The sequence below is a fragment of the Sus scrofa genome, chromosome X (assembly GCF_000003025.6).
Source record: "Sus scrofa isolate TJ Tabasco breed Duroc chromosome X, Sscrofa11.1, whole genome shotgun sequence".
Taxonomy (NCBI): domain Eukaryota; kingdom Metazoa; phylum Chordata; class Mammalia; order Artiodactyla; family Suidae; genus Sus; species Sus scrofa.
In genome coordinates this window covers 34,775,524-34,792,930 of record NC_010461.5, presented here as the reverse complement: position 1 = coordinate 34,792,930, position 17,407 = coordinate 34,775,524, and the positions used below count along the sequence as shown (strand labels likewise).

General features: G+C 42.2%; 1 long non-coding RNA gene across 1 annotated transcript in view; it reads left to right on the top strand.

Annotated features, from left to right (window-relative positions):
• LOC106506941 overlaps positions 1-17,407 on the top strand; it is a 58,368-nt gene that overhangs the window by 31,062 nt on the left and 9,899 nt on the right. Inside the window, exon 2 of the long non-coding RNA XR_002340636.1 lies at positions 4,203-4,379. This is a non-coding gene — a long non-coding RNA (uncharacterized LOC106506941). The remainder of the gene's footprint in view (positions 1-4,202; positions 4,380-17,407) is intronic.

Genomic DNA, 17,407 nt, shown 5'->3' with positions numbered 1-17,407 from the left:
CCTTCAAGCCACCCAAATATTACTTATTCATCACTATACATCTCTTCTATATTTTTATAGTGAGTCCATCCGCTCATCACTGTTTCATGTATTTGTATGAAACCTAAATTCATACCACAGCAGTTACTAATCTAGAATATATAAACATAATATCCTCAACTCTGAAGAATGTGGCCAAAACAAGGAAGTGGCAAAACAGTCTTTGGATTAGCCAAAGGAGGCTAATTATTAACCAGCAAACTGGAAGCATCTCCCATTATCCTCAGGTTAAGCATTCAGCTCAGTGCTTGACATGAGGAGCACCTTCAATAAACGGAGAGCTTGGTTCATGTCTGTCTTGATAAAAATGTCTAGCAGCTTCTAACACAAAAGCACTTTGATAATGTGTTGATTGATGGGCAGACAATTTGCCCAAAAAAGACAAATGTATGAAAAAATATTCACTGTCACCAGGTAACCAACAAAGTTCATATGTAAATGAAATATCACTATTTGCCCACTCATTAGCACAGTTACAAAAGATGACACACAGTGCTCTTAAGGGTGGAAACAGATGACCAGTGTTACGCAACATTAGCATTGGTACAGATACAACCAGTCTGGAAAGGCATTCACCTCAGGCCTTTGAAATACTTATGTCCTTGATTCCACTGCTAGGAATTTATCCTAAGGAAATAATTTTGAATGTAAGCAAACAAGCAACATTACAGAGAGCAAAGATATTGGGAACGAGCTCCATTTCCAACAACGGAGCAATGATTCAGCACTAGCTAACCTATATTTCACATTTATTATCTATAGAAACTTTGTAAGCGTTTTGCAAGTATCTCATTTAATCCTTACAGAAAACATGAAGTGGCTAATATCCTCATTTCATAAATAGTGAAACTAAAGTCATTTACCTATTTACAGAACTGGAACCTGAAGGAATCAAGAACAGAATTGGGATCTCTTTAACTCCATAGCACTTACACAGCACTTCTATACTATAAAATGTATTATGCATTCAAATTAAATTATAATGAGAGGGTAAAAGTTTAATGTTGAATGAAGACAGGATAGAAAATTGTACATATTTAACCTTAATTTTGTAATACACACACTGGAAAAATGTTTTCATGAAATGCACCAAATGTTATTAACAGTGGTTATTTCTGAGGGGATGTTTTGTGTTCTAAGCTATTTTCTACTTTATAATGTTTAAAAAACAAATGTGAAGTTCCTGTCGAGGCGCAGCAGTTAACGAATCCAAGTAGGAACCATGAGCTGGCGGGTTCGATCCCTGGCCTCGCTCAGTGGGTTAAGGATCCGGCGTTGCCCTGAGCTGTGGTGTGGGCTGCAGATGTGGCTCGGATCTGGCGTTGCTGTGGCTGGGGTGTAGGCCGGCAGCAACAGCTCCAATTCGACCCCGAGCCTGAGAACCTCCATATACCGAGGGTGCGATCCTAACAGCACAAAAGACAGAAAGAAAGACAGACAGAAAGTTATAAGAGGCATCCATGTCCTACAGATAAACTTGGGCTTATACAACAGTAAAGATTTTTTGTTTGCTCTGGAGTCTGAGCATACTTGCTTTTCTAGGATCCACAGTAATATGGTTTTTTTTGGTTTGTTTTGTTTTCATTTCTTTATCTCCGTCAATGAGCTGAGCATCAGGTGGATAGATCAGGGTGGATTTTTTATAGAACTCTTTGCCATGTAGGTTGTAAGAAGCGACCAGTTGCCTCCTCTTCATTCCTTCAGGCTAGCTGGTGTCGCACACCTTCTGGCGCTTGCAAAGGTGCTCACCCCTCTCCAATCATCACATGACAGAGAGGCACGTGGTGACCTTCTCAACGGGGTCAGATTAAGCAGATTATAATCCTCGGTCTGAATCACAGCAGAGATGCCACATGGGAAAGCCCTGGAAATACAGAGCTTTTGGTACCTTCACCCTGAATACAGCCTGAACTAAAGAAATGTGGACACACAGCAGAAGCTAAGTCCACACAAATGCACAGATCATTTTTATGGAGGTTGTTTCCTCACTTGCTTGAGAGACTTGACCAGAGCATAACAGCAAAGGATAATTGTTAGGTAGAGGTTTGTGGTCCTGTTGTAATCACGTTGTTGTAGAAGCTTCTCCACTTGAGTCATAAACGTAAGATATTCAGTAAGCCACGGCAGAGAAAACATTCTCAACTAGTAGGAGGCTGAGCCACATAAACTAGGATGATTAAATTGATTTTTTTTTTTGCCATCTCTTTTTCTGTAACTTGATCGTAGAGTCGCATTGAGCTCTGTGCCCAAACTATTTGTTACTTATTTACATACAGTTTCTATACAGATGGTAGCACCATCAATTAAAGGTCTGTGACTGTGGCCTTATCAATTCACTACCCTTCCAGCTGCCAGTTGGCTATAAATTATCTCCCTTCTCATCCTGTTCGTAGTCCATGAATTGGACTTACTTTTAACCTCTATTGCTCTTCCTGCTCAGCTTTATTGAACTTATTTTGATGCAAATGTTAATTAACTCCTTTTTCTCTACATATTCATGAGATATCCAAGTTGGTCATAAGCCTGCCTTATGAGAATGTACAAAGAGAAAGAAGATAGAGAAAAATAAAATCAACTTGCATTACTATAACATCTACACAAGACAATAAAGATAAACATTGACTATCAGAGCTCCTAGGTTCTCATGCAAATGGGAAAGTACTGTGTTATTTAGAAAAGAAACAATACCAGCTGGACTCTTCATGGAATCTTAAGAGTTGGACCAAAATGTTTTTGAGATCATGTGATCCAATGTCCTATTTAAAAGACAAGTAATGTAAATCAATCAGGAGAGGTCATTGCTAATTCCATCTCTTAAGATTCTTCTGGGAGTTCCTGTTGTGGCTCAGTGGGTTAAGAACCGGACATAGTATCTCTAAGGATGCAGGTTCAATCCCTGGCCTTGCTCAGTGGGTTAAGGATCTGGCATTGCTGTGAGCTGTGGTGTGGGTCACAGGTGCAGCTCAGATCCCACATTGCTGTGGCTGTGGTGTAGGCTGGCAGCTCTAGCTCTGTTACGACCCCTAGCCCAGGAAATTCCATATGCCGTGGGTGCGGCTATAAAAAGAAAAAAAAAAGATTCTTCTGGAGTGATAACAACACACGCCTACTTCAGAGACCCATTCTTGGGTTCTCTTGCCCCAGTTGACAAGAAGTCTTTAGACCTGCTGAAATTAACCCTTGGTCTATCAAAGTCTGTTCTTTCTTGTTGCTCCATGAGCCTGAAACAAATGTTTAGGACTCCTTTCCATCACCCCCAATGGCTTTATACCGAGGCAGTCATAAACTTTTCAAAGCTCAGCCAGATGGATGGGGAGTGAGGAAGTCCACATGAAAAGCCTCCTCCCTGTGGTGTAGACAACTGCCTCAGCTCGGATTTATTAATTCCAAACCCTTAGAGAACCACTTATAGAAAAGTAACTTCTAAGAAAACCTAGGTGAGAAGTTCCTGGTGTCACTGCTAGAAACTTTCTCCATGGCTGGTGGTCCAGTTACCTGTTCCCTCCACATGGTATCTTATTCTTCAAGGCCTCTCCATGCCACTTAAACCTCTGACAGCATGGTGGTCTCATGAGAGTGACAGTTCTTACACGGTGGCTGGCTTTCAGGAGACACAAAACAGAGGCTACCTCTTAAGGTCTGGGCCTGAAACCTGGCACAACCTTATTTCCTGCTATAATTCTATTGGTCAGAGCAGTCATGAAGCCTGCCTAGATTCAAGGGGAGGGTACATGGACCCCATCTCTCAGTGGAAATAGTGTCAAAAGCTTGTGGCCATCTCCAGTCCATCACAACCGGGCAGCTTGAATGGATGGTGTGCTTGCTGAAGTCAGTGGGGTATCAGAAATTTGCACAGATATTCTTGAGCCAGAGTTTTCTGTCCCTACCAGGTGTCTTCCCTACTGTGTGTGGCAGACAGAGCCTGGAGTGAAGCCCACAGGTTTCTCCATTCCACGAGTATTTAATCAGCACCTCCCATATGCTCGCTACTGTTCTACCTACTTGGAATATCAGTGAATGAAATAAACAGAAGTCCTTGCCTGCGTAGAGCCTACATTCTAGTGGAACATAGACAGATAAAATAACAACTTGATCAGGTGCTTCCTGTCCACCAGGTATATATATATAACTGTGCATTAATCCATCTGATCTGATCCTCACAGGAACCTCCAGTGGAAACGCAGCTTCTCTCCACACAACTGGGAAATAGCCATGCTGAGGTGTAAAGCCAGGGTCTCAACTGAGTCCAAAGTCTGTGTTCTTAATGACCTTGCTACATCATCTATCTCATGCTAATAACGTTCTGAAACTGCAGAGGAGCCTAGGATAAAAGCGTCCATGTAAGTCCCACATCAAAATAGAGACCCAGATAGTAAAAAGCACCAACATCTGCCAAGCACCTACCATTTCTAAAGAATTTTCATTTACTACCTTACCCCACCCATCCCATGAGGTTTGGGATTTTCTTTGCAGATAGGATAATGGAGATGCAGGAAGTTTCAGGGACTTAGCCAGCATCTGACCTAAACCCTCCACAGGATCTGTCCATATTGTGGAGACCTGGGCGTAAGCATAGCCATACGAAGACTTAGAGGTCAGCCCACAATCAGATGGAAGAGCCTATCTGGCAAAATATAATTATTCTCCTACTCTTATAAAGAAAGCAAGTATCATGGCTCACAAAACTCTCCCAACTGCTCCCGCAAGCCAGCGCTGAAAGCGTCATGAGAATGATAGGAGCATGTTGAAGAACTATTTCTACCTCCCATCGAACTGTATTTCTCTTTTCTTCAGAATAGCCCTTTACTGCCTTAATCCACTGTTGGGCCCTCCCTAGGCCAGAATCACTACGATTTGTTGTGGAAAGAGAAAGGCGTTCTCATTATAAAATAATATTTTGCACCTTGATGCTCCTGTAATAATTTTACCATTACAACAAATCGTGCCCTCCTTCAAGACTCTGAGCTCTTGGAGAGCAAGGACCAGAGAGCGTCCATCTTCGTGTCTCCAGTAACCGGTTCAATGTGGGGCATGGAGTAAGTGCTCCAAAAAAATTATCGGATTTAATTAAATCTTACTTAGCCCCTGCACATCCTGAGCAGATTTTCAGGTCGTTTATGACTTCGGAGGTCTAGAGGTAGATGGCAGTGACTTAATAAAAGGTCTTTGGCATGTTTGTGGTTAGCAGAATTAAAAACAAGCTAAATAACAAAAAGCATAAGTGGAGATTTCTAAACACTATAATATAAACGCAATGTAAATATTAAAAGAGCATATTTTTAATAAAAGTTTTTTTTTTAAGTTTTAGGTTTATAGCAAAAATTGCAGAGGTAGTACACAGAGTTCCCATACACCCTACATGTGGTTTCCACTTTTTTTTTTTTTCTTCTTAGGGCCGCACTTGTGGTGTATGGAAGTTCCCAAGCTAGAGGTGAAATAGGAGCTGCAGCTGCTGGCCTACACCACAGCCACAGCCATGCAGGATCCGAGCCCTGTCTGCAACCTACACCACAGCTCCTTAACCTGCTGAGTGAGGCCGGGGATCAAATCTGCATCCTCATGGATACTAGTCGGGTTCTTAACCACCTGAGCCACGACAGGAACTCTCAGTTTCCACTATTGTTAACATCTTACATTTTGTCCTAATTAATGAACCAATATTGACATGTTATTATTAAGTCCATACTTGATTCAAATTTCTTTTTCTTTTTTTAGGGCCGCACCTGCGACATAGGAAGATTCCCAGGCTAGGGGTCAAATGGGAGCTGTAACTGCTGGTCTACACCACAGCCACAGCAATGCCAGATCCGAGCCACATCTGCAACCTACACCCCAGCTCAGGGCAATGCTGGATCCTTAACCCACTGAGCAAGGCCAGGGATCAAACCTGCGTCCTCGGATTCATTTCTGCTGCGCCATGACAGGAACTCCCAGATTTCCTTTTACTGTTGCAGGATTCCCGTCTAGGATCCCACCTTAAATTTAGTCATCACGTCTCCTTAGGCTCCTCTTGGCTGTGACAGTTTCTCAGACTTTCCTTGTTTTTGACAGTTTTGAGGAGTACGGGTGAGGTATTGTGTAGGTTGCCCCTCTTGGAATTTTCTGATGTTTTTCTCCTGAGTAGGCTGAGGTTATATGTTTTTGGAAGGAAGATTGCTATGCTGATTGTATTATATCCAGGGTACACACTGTCAACATGACATCACTGTTGATGTTGTCCTTGATCACCTGACTGAGGTAGTGTTGTAGTGTTTGTCACCTTTCTCCATTGCACAGTTACTCTTTTTTTCCCAAAGGACTTACTTATTTTATGCAGTTACCTTTTATACACAATCAAATGAGCACAGCCATTTTAAGTGTACAGTTCGTTAAGGATTGATAAACCACACCAGTGGTTCTCCCCCAGAGGTGATTTTGTCACCCAAAAGTTACTTGACAAATGTCTGGAGACATTTTTAGTTGTTGCATCTGAGATAAGGGGAGGCGTTATTGGCATCTAGTGGGTGAAGGGCAGGAACTGCTGAATATTCTATGATGCACGAGGCAGCCTTCCTCAAGAAAGAATTATCCAGCCCCAAATGTCAGTAGCAACAAGGTTTAGAAACCCTGATATACACTCATGTAACCACTGCTCCCAGTCAAGACCTGGCAGCACCCCAGAAGTATCCTGTGCCTTTTTGCAGTCAGTCTCTGACCGCCTGTCCCTGGGAAGCACTATTCGGTTTTTCTAGCATAGAATGGTTTTGCTTGTTCTTGAACATCGTATTGATGGATAGTACTTTCTCTTTTTGTCTCTGGTTTCTTTCATTCAGCATAATGTTGAGGTTCATCCATGTTGTTTTATGTATCAGTAGTTTGTTCTTTTTATAGAGCAGGATTCCATTGTACAGCTCTACTGTACTTTATTAATGGGCATTTGGGTCAGTTCCAGTTTGGGGATTTTAGGAGTAAAAGGAAAACTAAGACTAGTTTAGAAGTCTTTGTGTGGACAGATGTTTTTAGTTCTCTTGGATGAATACCTAGGAATGCAATTGCTAGGTCATATGGCAAGTATACATTTAACTCAAAGGGCTTATATTTTTAAAAGAAGAAAGACAAATAAATCATTCTTTATCTTATTTTGGACTATATGGACTCTCTCACTACATCTACTTTCTCATCTCAGCTAGAAAATAAGTTTTGAATTAAATAAAGTGATGTCAGGGACATCCTCTTCCATTTTTTCCATCCCCAGGCAGAATTCCTTGGAATAGGTGATCAGACTTCATCAATTCCTTTCTCGCTTGCACTTTGCCAAGCAAGAGTTGATGTTTCTTAAGATCAGAACCAGAAACAGCTGTGTCTCTGGTTCTTTGGGTAATGTGTGTTTGATTTTTTTTTGAGAAGATGTTTATAGAAAATGGCCTGCGGTATTGGCAGTTGTGAGAACAGATCTAACTTCTGCTTGGAACTGCTATAAATTTTTAAAACAAACCAAACCCTAACATCACAATATGGCTATGTAAGGTACCTCCAAGCCAAATCCATTAGATTGGGAATGAAATATTTATTATGATCTGAATGAGACAACGACAAAGAAAGGACTTTAGATTTTCCTTAAAGTTGTACTACCAAAACTTTGAACGTTTATTTTCCTACAGTGCATTTGGGGATTTAATCTTTGATTTAAATAAGGGCTCAGTGTGGCCATCGAAGAAGAAAAAGTACAAAATTCACTAAAGAAAAATGAAATCTTTTCAAGGTAAAAAGTAAAGACTTATTTTGCTAATAAGCATTCCTAACCCATGTTTGAGGTAGAGAAAGCTATTCCTTAGGTTTAAAACTTATTTGTAATATATGTTATCAAAGGATCTTTCCCATAGAAGCTAGTAAGTGATATCCCCCAAATTTTATAAATTCATATCCAAAGATAATATTTTAAAAGCATATTGGTGAAGTGTTTACATTTCTCAAAAAATTAAATAATTTAAATAGGGACAATAAAGAACTCTGTGTAATGAAAGGAACAAAGATCTAGACGTTGAGAGACCTAGATTGTAGTCTTGTCTCTGTCACAGACTAGTTAATGGAAAATATACTAGATGAGCCCAAAGGTTCATTTCAGCTCTAACCTTTTATGAAGTCCATTGTCTGGTTTTCAGTACACACATAAATAATAGACTCCATATATTTGTGTAAGCAACCTTTTTATCAGAGTGTTATAACTCCCTTCAAAGTAATCCTGGAGGAGAGGAACATTAGATTAGAAGCATTTGTTAAATTCTTTTGTTATATGGAGCTACTACTCACCTTACAAGAATTATAATACTAAGATGTCTTCATTAAATTCTTTAGTTACAATCTGATGAAAATTTAGCATTGCCTTTTACATCTTTATTTTCAGTAGATTTATGTCTCCTTGTTGAAAGGTTAAGCATTCGTATGACACTTTGATGTTTACTAAGTAGTTAAGTATCATATGAAAGTTAATTCTCATGGGAGACATTTTAAAGGCTGTCTGGGTTATTTAAATGGAAAGAAATTGCTTTGGGAAGAAAGTATGTACAAATGGAGTTAACTTTGAAGGGAATGTATGCCACCTTAATCAGAAACCATCATGAGAAGCTGAGAAGGGGGTATGACTGTTGTCATAGCAGGCTTCCCACAGAGCACATGGCTTCTGTTCCTAGAGGGTAACTAAGGTCACGTCTTGGGTGCTTCCCTTTCATATAGTCAGGATTACCATTTTGGCACCTTTTTCATGCATTACATTACTCTTTTTATATCTGAGTTTTCAGCATTTGACACGTCTCTTCCCACACAGTGTCCCTCAGTGAGGTATATCCTTATTCGGGTTATCATTTCAAGGTCATAAAATCATCTGTTTTCAACTGGGAAAAACCTATTGAAGTGGAGTTTTTTTGGGGGGTTTTTGGTCTTTTTAGGGCTGCTCCACTGGCATATGGAGGTTCCCAGGCGAGGGGTCTAATCGGAGCTGCATCTGCCAGTCTACACCACAGCCACAGCAATGCCAAATCTGAGCCCTGTCTGTGACCCACACCACAGCTCACAGCAACGCGGATTCTTAACCCACTGAGTGAGGCCAGGGATTGAACCTGCGTCCTCATGGATGCTAGTCAGATCCATTTCCCCTGAGCCACAGCAGGAACTCGGGAGTGGACATTTTTGATGTTAGCCTAATAGTATGAAGCATAGTAACCCTCTTGGTGTGAAGAGTTTTTTTAAGACCCCTAATTCACCCTAGGGACACATAAATGCAAATAAATAATAAGGTCATCTGCAAATTATTTTTGCCATGAAAATGGAACATTGACTTCTTTGACTTAAGTGATTAAAATACCAGATTCAAATATCATAGCGGCTTATCTTTCTGCGTTCTAAATGGCATGGTTTAAAAACAAAAGACACTGTCCTTTTAAGTTGAAGAAAATCCAAATATAATGGCTACATCTGTCTGTGAATGAACTATAGTTTGAAAACCATGATGTTCAGAATGAATAGAGATAATTATATTGTTAAAATAACCAAAATAAACAAATCACCCTACCACTGATATAAGGGTAACATTAGCACCTGAGTGAGAAAGTGAAATTTACCCACAGGGCTTCTTTTTGATATAACATGAAGTGTCAGGACATGATGTCCACGAAAGCATAGAGTCATAGGCTCACCTTGAAAAGGGAATTTCTTTTCCTTTTCCAAATAAGAACTTACTCTTTTTTTTATAAGATTATTTTCTCAATTGAAAGGAGAAATGATTTTTTTGGACAAAATACTGAAATCAACAAATGTAGACAGTTATTTTTACCTTGCAGTAATTATCAGCTATCTGTAACCCACTTTGAATAATAGCGTTTCCATGGGAGAAGAATCGGTAGTGAGAAATTGACTTTTATGGAGAAAAGGCTAGAATTCCTACCAGGCATCACACTAGAGAATTAGGCTGTTTCTAGAGATTTGCAAACATATCTTTGGGGAAGAAATTAGCTTGCTGAGGTGGGAATGCGTTAGATCCTAGATAGCAAGATGTTTAGTTCTACCATTTGGGGTTTTTTTTTTGGGGGGGGGGGCTCTTTTTAGGGCCACACCCTCGGCATATGGAGGTTCCCAGGCTAGGAGTCTAATCGGAGCTGTAGCTGCCGACCTACACCACAGCCACAGCAACACCAGATCTGAGCCACATCTGCAACCTACACCACAGCTCAGGGCAACGCTGGATCCTTAACCCACTGAGCAAGGCCAGGGATTGAACCTGAGTCCCCATGGATGCTAATCAGATTCGTTTCCACTGAGCCATAATGGGAACTCCTATTTCTACCTTTCTGAGAGGCATTTTCCCGAGGCAACATGTTGAGATTGACTCCTCCTGTCCTCGCTTCTCATAGACCTTGGCTCTAACCTTGCATGTGCCCCCGCCCCAGCAGTATGTGTGTCCTGCCCAGCTATGCTAGGCCTCCTCACTATCAGCAGAGCTGCCTTCCACACCGGTCCTGCTAGCTCGCCTTCACTGTCTCCATTTCTCCACCATTCAGTATCTAATTTCCCTTCCTCTTTTGCTATCTCTGCAACATACATTGATATGTTTTGCTGAGTGCACGTATCACCGTTGGCATAAAAATTTGGAACAATCTCCATTTCCCGGTGTTCCACACCCAAAAGATCCCAAACTATTCCCCAGTCATCCCTCAAATAAGTATTGGCACAGTCTTGATATGAGGTGGAAATTTTCACTCAAATTGTTTGTATTGTCCTGGGTTTTTGAATGGAGCCAATCCAGGGACCTCCTGCCTAAACATTACCCCCATGAAAGCACCTAACCAGACCACACCTCCCTCAAAGGAACTTTATTTTATTTGTACAAAGGTAGACCAGAGTTTCTTGGTAACTCAGAAGTTGGTGTAAGCAGAGGCTCCCCTGTCTCCAACACTGTGCCACCACTGCAGTGCCACAAGCTGCATCACTCATGTAACACTGGAGCATTCACATGTCAGCCATCTCTTCATTACGTAATATGCATCACCTTTTGGCTATTTGTCCTGCCTTGGGTTTGAAGGTGGGGTTTTATATACACTAAAAAAAAAAATGGTACAAATCAATCATTTTAAAAGGAGATAAGGGATTCCTGACTAGTATCCATGAGGATGCAGGTTCAATCCCCGGCCTGGCTCAGTGGGTTAAGGATCCGGCAGTACCCTAAGCTGTGGTATAGGTTACAGACAGGGCTCAGACCCCAGGTTGCTGTGGCTGTGGTGTAAGCCGGCAGCTACAGCACGGATTCAACCCCTAGCCTAGGAACTTCCATATGGGTGTTGCCCTAAAAAGACAAAAAAAAAATTTTTTTTTTAATTTTTTAAAAAGATAAAACTAAAATTCCTCCTGTCACTCCTGCAGACATACCCAGTGCTTGGAGAATATTGGATAGCCCTAAAGACTGTTTTCTATGAGATGCTCTAAGATGTATACTTTGCTTGCCTTGATTTTAAATGGTATTTGTGAACATGTCAAATTCTAGGAAATATCCTCCTGGAGTTTTTTGTTGTTTTTTTTTTTTTAAGTCCCACATCCCTTCAATTCTGCCAGTTTATTAAAAACAGATAAATTTAGGAGTTCTCCTGTGGTACAGCAGGTTAAGGATCCAGCATTGTCACTGCAGTGGCCCAGGTCACTGCTCTGGCGCAGGTTCGATCCCTGGCCTAGGAACTTCCACAGGCTCTGGGTGCAGCAAAAACACACAAAAATAAACCATACATTTACCTACACACTCACAGAGAAGTTTACACCTCAAAAAATATATTTTAATGTTTTATAATATTGAGTTCTTTCTATCTCTTTGTAGCAAAGCCTCACTCACACTTGGGTCTCTTCTTAAAAGTTGCACTTGGAGTTTCCGTCGTGGCGCAGTGGTTAACGAATCTGACTAGGAACCATGAGGTTTCAGGTTCGATTCCTGGCCTCGCTCCCTGGGTTAAGGATTCGGCGTTGCTGTGAGCTGTGGTGTAGGCTGCAGACAAGGCTCCGATCTGGTGGTGGTGTGTCTGTGGTGCAGGCTGGCGGCTACAGCTCCGATTAGACCTCTAGCCTGGAAACCTCCATATGCCACGGGAGTGGCCCTAGAAAAGGCAAAAAGACAAAAAAAAAAAAAAAAAAAAAAAAAAGTTGCGCTAGATAGTAGCACATGTGGCTAAAAAAAATTAGCAACATCCTAGTGTGAAATGAAAATGCAAGAGGAATGGGAAATACGAGAACCTCTGAACACAGACACATTGCAGACGCAGGCCTAGCCGAACACCTCTGTCTAATGCCAGATTGCACACAGACCACCCCGAGTGTGAATGATTACAGAGGAAAGAGAAACAGGGATAAACATCAAGGGTAAAACTCAAACCTCAGTTTAGTCTTAGATTCATCAAAGACCAGAGCTCTGATTCCCGCATGTATTTCCCCTCCCCTCTCCTACATGTCCGCGGCTTCCACCCCCCCCCTCCTGGCCTGTCTGTCCATCCTATTACCTCACCAGAGCGGCTCGAAACCCAGGCTCCCCACCGCCCACCCACAATGAAGCTGGGCACCGTGGCATCAGGCCTCGTGGCAGTCCTGGCAGAGGGTAAGGTCGTGGCGAAGTCATCAACTTGGAAACAAGATATCTGCGGCAAAGCCTGTGAGCTACCAATGCCAATATCCATTCTCCCCTTTCTCCTTAGTAACAGGACTCTAATTTCTAGCTGGGCATGTTGCCACCTGAAATAAACAACTGCATTTTTCAGTATTCTCAGCACTAAATATGGTCTCAATGTAAAAGCCATAGTCCCTCCAAATGCTTTCAAATCTTAAGTCGTAAGATGTAACCAAAGAACTATACACAGAATTATTTGTGGGAGGGCTAGGATTGCTGCTTATAAAGGAACTGACCCAGTTGAGAGTTTGTTTCTGCATACCTTCCGGCTGGCTGTGTGAAACATGAACATGGTATCCAAGGCTCCGGCCATCCAAATACCTTGTGCCATGCAGTATCCTTAAGGAATGTTTCTGAACCTATGGAAGCGTAAATGTCTGAGCCTGGAGTCCGATAGTACATCCATGGGGTCACAGTAGCGTCTCTGGTCACCTTATCTTCATATTTCCTTTACGCAGAGAGAGAAATGATTCTCTGTTAAGTCCTTGTCATTTCAGGGTTTTCTGTTATATTGATATCTGAGGAAAGAGTGTTCCAGAAGAGAAGACAGCAAGAGCAAGAGCTCCACAGCTGGAGTGTGTCTTGCAGGTTTAAGGAGAATTCAAGTGGCTGGTGTGGCTGGAACAGGGTGAACAAAGGGGAGAGTGGGAGATGTGATCCCCAGAAGCCACCCCGTTCAGTCTTGAAGGCCTTTGGAAGGACATTGGCTATTACACTGAGAGATGTTAGGTGTTATTGCAGAGTTTGAATCAGAGGAATAACATGACCTAACCTCCATTTCAACAAGAACCATCTGGTTATCATACAGGAGGGGGGGGGGAAGTGTAGATGCAGAGAGACCTGTTAAGAAGCTATGTGAAATAATCCAGATGGGATATCATGGTGGCTTGAATCAGCACAGTATCACTAAAGGCGATGAGAAGCGCTGGATATTTGGTATTTTATGAAGATAGAGCCAACAAGATTTCCTAATGGATGTGAGAAAAGTCAAGGTATCTCCAGAGATTCGGGCCTGAGCAACTGGAAGGATGAAGCTGCCATCAGTTTAGATGAGGAAGGCAGTAGCTAGAGCTGGCTTGTAGGTAAGGTAACAAAAATCATCCTCCCCCCCTAAAATCTCCTTTGCTTCTGGTGCTTAGCTCACAGAGTCAATGCAGATCTACCCAATGACTCCAGGAAAAAGCCCAAAGGTCACCCTGACTCCTCCCTCTCCATAACCTCCATAACATCCTATCACATCCCCTGATTTCTGCTTCCTAGATAGTCCATTTATCCATCCACTTCTCTCCTCCATTGCCATCACTTTATTCGAGGCTACCATCATCACTTACCTGCAGAATCACAAGAGCCTTTGAACTGGCACTGAGTCCACTGCAAATTGCACCATTCACTGCACTGCATTTGAGAGCACCAATCCCTCCAGTCTTTGGATGCAGTCCAAAGTGCTAAGTGTATTTCTTTTAACTTTTTGTTCTGAAATAATTTCTGACTCACAGAAAAGTTGGAAGAATAGTACAAAGACTTTCCATATACTCCTCACCCAGATAACCCATTTTACATTTTACTACTCTCTCTCTTTCCATATGTATATGAAATTTGAGAATACTTGTAAACATAATACTCTTTTATCCCTAAATACTTCAGTGTGTATTTTCCTAGGAATGAGACCCATCACTTCTATAACTGCAATACAGTTATTATAATCAGAAAATTAACATTGCTACAATTATATAATATACAGACTCTAGATATTTCCAGTTGAACAGATTGTGTCCTTTATAGCAAAAGAGATATAGATGGAGATAAAGATGTTGTTGACATCCCTGGCCCGGGATCACATGCAGCACTCAGTTTTCCTGTCTCTTTGGCCTCTTTTATTCTAGAACGGTTCTTTAGTCTTTGCCTTTTATGACATTGACACTTGAGTATCTACCAGTTATTTTGTAGAATGCCCTTGTTGGCGATTTGTCTGATGTTTCCTCATGGATATATTTATGTTGTGCCCGTTGGGCAGGACAGTCACCAAAATGCTATGTCATTCTCAGTGTATCCTATCAGGAGGCAGATCCTTAGCATGTTTTTATTTTATTTTACTTTATTATTATTATCATTATGTTTTCTTTTTAGGGCCACTTCCACGGCATATGGAGGTTCCCACGCTAGGGGTCTGATCAGAGCTACAGCTGCTGGCCTGCACCACAGCCACAGCAACTTGGGATTTGAGCTGCATCTGCAACCTACAGCACAGCTCATGGCAACACTGCATCCTTAACCCACTGAGCAAAGTCAGGGATTGAACCCAAAACCCCATGGTTCCTAGTCAGATTTGTTTCTGCTGTGCCATGACAGGAGTTCCCTTAGCATGTTTTTAAAAATCTCTTCAAGGAGTTCCCGTTGTAGCTCAGCTGAAACGAATCTGACTAGCATCCATGAGGACGCAGGTTCGATCCCTGGCCTCGCTCAGTGGGTTAAGGATCTGGCATTGCCGTGAGCTGTGGTGTAGGTTGCAGACACGGCTTGGATCCCACATGGCTGTGGCTGTGGTGTAGGCCAGTGGTTATAGCTCCAATTCGACCCCTAGCCACTGGTATGGCCCTAAAAGGACAAATAAATAAAAAAATAAATAAAAGTCTCTTCATAATGTTACTTCTGCTGATACATCATCCTCATCTCACCCTCTACCCATCATTGCTCCAAGGCTCTCAGTCATAGCCCCAGATAATCCATGCCAGCCCATTTTCATTGGGCTAATCCATGGTGTTCCATCAGATCCCAGTGTAGACAAGACTGTTCCTCAGTCCCCAGACCTGGTTTGGAGCCTCTCTTCTGAGCTTGCATGGCACCCGCACTCCCTATAATAGTGCTTATTAATTAGGCTGCATGGTAGTTGCCCATTTACTTGTCTGTATCCTCCAGTGCACTGCAAGCACTGAAGGCAGGGACTGGGTAATGTTTGCTATCATCGCCAGCACTCAGCTCAGGGTCTGGTGCAGAGTAGGCACCCAACGAATATTTACTGACTGAAGCATCACTGCTTCCTCCTGCGTGTTCCCAGAGCCCTGCGTAACTCCATTATCTCTCTCACAGTGTTGCTGGATTATTTGTCTACATTTGAGCTTCCCTGCTAGGCCAGAAATTCCTGAAGCCAGATCTGAGTGCTTGCATTTGATTGCAATACACCTTAACACAGAAGGAAAGAAAGAAAGGGGGGAGGGAGGAAGAGATTGGGTCTTTTTGTTCTAGAACTTTGTTCCTTCTGAGTTTGTGTCAAGCAGGTGTAGAGCTCTTTGGAGCGTCTCTCCCAGCCACCCCGCCCCTCACACCCCACTTCCTGTTTACTCTGCCTTCCAGCATTACCCTGGGGAGGGGTGGGGCTGGGAACCCTACCATCGCTGTCAGCCCCAATTCAGGAATAGCTGCTTTGAGATTGAGTTTATGCGCTTTATGAGAGTTACTAGCAAGATGCTAAGCTTCTAGTGTGAATTCTCATCAGTATAGATACTAACGAGCAATGAAGTAAATTAAGGGGGAAAAGGAGAAAGAGTCCTGGAATAATCACAGATTAGTCAGAATAATCCAGAACTTGGCCGCATCATTTTATGAAGCCTAAATGGACAAATCAGGTGAAAGAGAAGGAGCTCATTCCCCAAGGGTTTCCTTTTTCTCCTTTGCCTGGCCCTCATGTTTAATTAACAACTGCCAAACACTTACTTCAAGATTTTACAAGTTATAATTTAATCTTTGTAATATCTTTTGCTTTTTAGGGTCGTACCTGTGGCATATGGAAGTTCCTGGGCCAGGAGTCAAATTGGAGCTGCAGCTGCCAGCCTACACCATAGCCATGGCTACACCGGATCTGAACCGCATCTGCAACCTAAGATACAGCTTGTTGCAATGCCAGATCTGAGCGAGGCCAGGGAACAAACCCACGTCCTCACATATGCTATGTCTGGTTCTTTTTTTTTTTTTTTGAGCAACCCCTGGCCTAGCTCAGTGGGTTAAGGATCCGGCATTGCCATGAGCTGTGGTGTAGGTTGCAGACGCAGATCAGATCCCAAGTTGCTGTGGCTGTGGTGTAGATCGGTGGCTACAGCTCTGATTCAACCCCTAGCCTGGGAACCTCCATGTGCCTCGGGTACGGCCCTAAAAAAAGCAAAAAAATAAAAATAAAAAAATTAAAAAAATAAAAAAATAAAACATGAGGTTTGCACCAGTCCTGGTAATAATGATTTCCTTCCTAATAAGATGGAAGTATACACAGTAAGTGTGCCCTGAATGGTAGTTCACTGTGCCCTGAATGGAAGTCTGTGAGGTAGTATCCCCATTTTGCAAAAAAGAAAACTGAAAATCCAAAAGGTTAATTAACTCCCCCAGGACACACAGAATGAACTGGCAGAACTGGGGCTAAATACAGATTATTTGACTCTAAATCCTAGTTTTCTTTTTCTACTGGGTAATCAGGTGAAGGAGAAGGAGTTCTGGGCATCACCTTTCCTGCTACCTCACCTCACCACAAGCACCTCTCTTATTACGGCTCTCATGTTCACAAAGGCAACATCTAATATGTTTCTCCATTGAAAAACTTTTACGCTCCATCCCAGCACTGACTGATCATGGTTCAATGAGAGCAGGCAGGACTAGGTATCAGCAATGAAAACATCACTAATCAGAAGGGGCTACATAACTGTATCTTTT